Source organism: Trachymyrmex septentrionalis, unplaced genomic scaffold (assembly GCF_001594115.1).
Source record: "Trachymyrmex septentrionalis isolate Tsep2-gDNA-1 unplaced genomic scaffold, Tsep1.0 scaffold196, whole genome shotgun sequence".
In the NCBI taxonomy this organism is placed as follows: domain Eukaryota; kingdom Metazoa; phylum Arthropoda; class Insecta; order Hymenoptera; family Formicidae; genus Trachymyrmex; species Trachymyrmex septentrionalis.
This window is the reverse complement of record NW_017305135.1, coordinates 63,061-66,794: the sequence shown is the minus strand read 5'-3', so window position 1 is coordinate 66,794 and position 3,734 is coordinate 63,061. Positions and strand designations below refer to the sequence as shown.

At 33.7% G+C, this 3,734-nt stretch overlaps 1 protein-coding gene across 3 annotated transcripts in view; it reads left to right on the top strand.

Annotated features, from left to right (window-relative positions):
- The first annotated feature begins 124 nt into the window (after window positions 1-124).
- Window positions 125-3,734, top strand: part of LOC108747187 (homeodomain-only protein-like) — an 18,880-nt gene continuing 15,270 nt past the window's right edge. For 2 of the 3 annotated variants that reach the window (XR_001939222.1, XM_018484509.1), the window contains exon 1: window positions 125-230. The gene's annotated coding sequence lies outside the window, so the exon portion shown is untranslated. The other variant, XM_018484510.1, reaches the window with a different exon arrangement.

Below are 3,734 nucleotides of genomic sequence, written 5' to 3'. Positions count from 1 at the left end.
ATATATATATATATATATAGAATTTATTTTCTTTGCGCGCGTGCACGTCTCTATGTGTGTGTAGAAAACAGTTTTCTCCCTCTACATGCCTTGTGTTTTACATCATGATGTATTTAGCTGAAAGCTGAAAGTCAGTCGCGTGCGTACCATCGTTGGATACGGATCTTTCATTCTTCATTCGTTCTCTGTTGGGTCTCTGTTCGTTCTCCGATTAACTCGGGACACATTCGGTAAGCCAATCTCTCTTGAAATCTCTCCTGCGTCTCTTAATGTCATTAACGTGTCTAAGTCGTCTCAATTAAGACAGGTACTTTGTAGTTGCTTTACTACAACTTTTACATTTTTGCTAGAATTACTTGACGTTCTGTTTACTGGAATTTACTGCCGAACATTTTGCGAAGGTAAAATTAAGCAAGAATAAAGCAAAAATAAAAATAAAATTAAAAGTTACAGTTTTTTGATATGTTAATGTCTGAAGAGGGTTTCAGACATTAACATATCAAAAAACTGTAAATTTTAATTTTATTTTTGCTTTATGTAATTTTATCTCTTGTTAATTGTAATATATTCTTCGTGTAATTTTTAAAGAAATGTGTCGACTCTTACTTTGCTCTTTATTTATTATTATTTATTTTATTTGATGAAGTTTATCTGGATGATAATTATAAGTTTATTCTGGATAATTCGTTTAATAAACTTTATCAAACGAATTATCCAAAGAATCAGTAAACGGAAAAGAAATTTGAGTTTTCGCGAGTGAAGCTATACGAGTCCGACAAGTTTGATGGAATACGTTTATTATTTCAACCGTACACGCAGAGGACTATATAAGGTGATTTTAATGATATTCAGCGAATAGCAAATATCATTGTCCCAAAAGTATTAGCCACTTGCTCTTGTTCGATTGTCGAATGATGATTCAACACGTTTGCATGTCGAGAAAGAATAGTCGATAGAGGATTTCAAAACAAAGATATATTGTTCAGGTCACAGCGGTTTTCTGTTTACCGTTTTTGAATGCAAGTCGTGCGCGAAATAGTGTCGAGATTGTATACAATGTACAGAAAGAATGATATGTCGTACCTTTTCAATGATATATTATATTTATATTGATAAAGATATCGATTAATGCACGTTTCTAACAATGTAGATTAGCTTTAATTTAATCTCGATTCAACTTAATTACTCTTTATCTTTATCTTAACAATTCTTAGAACTAGACAAAAGTAAAGAGTTAATTGAACTAAGATTAAAATTAAATTGCGTTGGTAGAAACAACAAAGGGCATATATCAGCTTCGTCATGTCGAGTCCTCCTCAACTCATTTTCCGTTTGAATGAGCGTAATATTAAGTTTCACGCGTGCCATCATTGTAGCCGGAAAAAAAAGTGGGAATAGAGACGATGCATGAAAAAAAGTTTAATTGAATTAACTGGAATTTTAGTGGAAAAAGTGAATCCAGAAATCGAAAAAAACGATCCAGAATTCTGGTCTACTAGATTTTTGGTTAAATTTACTGAATATTAGTTATTTTAACTAGAATTTTAATAGATTTAAGAAATCTTGTAAATTTAACTAGAATTTCGAATTATTCATTTTCTACCAGAATTCTAGTTGATTCAACTAAACATTTTTTTCTGTGTGGAAAGCTGAGATGAGAACTCTGGTTAAATTTACTGAATATTAGTTATTTTAACTAGAATTTTGAATTGTTCATTTTCTACCAGAATTCTAGTTGATTCAACTAAACATTTTTTTCTGTGTGGAAAGCTGAGATGAGAACTCTGGTTAAATTTACTGAATGTAAGTTATTTTAACTAGAATTTTAATAGATTTAACCAGAAATCTTGTAAATTTAACTAGAATTTTGAATTGTTCATTTTCTACCAGAATTATAGTTGATTCAACTAAACATTTTTTTCTGTGTGGGAACCTGAGACGAAAGCTCTTTTTTATTTTCTTACCCGACATCCGCGAGAAGGGCCATTTTTTTTATAACATTCCTATTAATTCCTATCTAAAGGAAAACGGGCCTCTATACGAAGTCTCAATGCGGCGCGAATGACACCGAACGCTACGAACGCGTTTGCTACACGCTATCGTATCGTCAATCGGCATCGATATTTGCGAACGAAAACGAAAATGAACGGCATTATCTCACGGATTTGCATACCGGAATGATTATCGCCCGCGAGTGCTAATTGTAACTTAACAGCTGATGTCAGAACTGCATTCTATCGATCGTTCTGACGTCTTTTCAAAGGTTTCAATCCATATCTCTATATAACTTCTCTCTATATACACATAGAAGAAGGTTTTATTACATTTTATTATTTTTGAGAGAGATTTCAAATTAATTATATATAATTATGCGTATACAATACAGGGTGTTAGTTAAGTATGTTGCCATACTCAACAGAACGATTCTTTGGTTTATTTCAAGTAAAAAAAGTCCATATAAATATGTGTTCTAAACGGCTTAGTTTCCGAAATACAGGTGATTATTCGCAAATGTTTGACGAAATGGTAAATTGCGTTGGAGATATCTTCCTGCATAAATATGCCTTGCTTCACGTGAGTTACCATTCGCACAATCGTAAACAAAGTGATACAAAGTCAAAACCAAAGCCTCCTAAATCACCAGACTTACAGTAAGTCAAGTAAAAGCGTGGTCGAGTTCATGTTATTAGCCTTGAGATAGGTTCGAATAGTTTCATACGATATATCTAAACCTTTCTGCTTCAGTTTTGCTTGTCCTTGATGCAGTGTTAAGTCAGGATTCCGCGAAAACAGATTCACTATTTTTTTATCGTCTTTTTTCGTCCACTTTGCATATCGAGCCACGTTCCGGTAAATCATCGACATTTTTTTGCCACATTATATCGCTGCACTCACCTTTGTACGAATGATTTCGACTTTTTCATATATTTAGCAGCCGCTAATTGTTGACGGTTGACATTTTTGGACCTTTCGAGTGAGTGCAGAGAAACACAACGTGAGGAACACGCTTCATAGCATAGATGCGTATTTGGTACTCATAGCGCTTAATGTGATTCTCTTAAGAAAGTTCAATGACAACTGAATCTTCCTTGAGTGCATCAAGGATAAATGTGCCCTCCATGGATCCATGATAGATTTAGGGCGATATCTTTTATTAGCTTTGAGTAAGGCCGAGCACGCTCTTACTTGACTTACTGTAAATCCTTTGGATTATTTCCTTCGAGAGCATCTGAAATCAAAAGAAAATTACTAAGGTTAAATAATAAAGAGCATACAGCCACGACTAAGGATGTAATTTTCTAAGCCACTTTCTAACAATTTGAATTTTATTTGTACACGAGCATCTGAAATCGTTGGTTTGTACCATCCCAATTGAGAATGAGAATGATTTGAGGAATCGAATAGTTGCTTCATACGAGGCAATACGTAACACACTGGTATCTTTGAGCGTGTACGTCAATCTTTAAGAAGAAGGCTCGATGGATGTATCATGGCGCAAGGTGGACGTTGTCAACAATTCATCTAATTGTTTTATTTCATCAGAAGAACTGAAGCCTGTTTTTGCTTTTCTGTTTTCGACTAGTTTTTGACTAGTTCAAGCTGTGTTTCTTTTAAATAAACAGATTATTACTACACGTTTAAATTTTTTTATTTCAGAAACTAGGCCGTTTAGGACACATGTTTATGTGGACTTTTTTATATAAAATAAACCAAAGAATCGCGGCTCTGTTGAA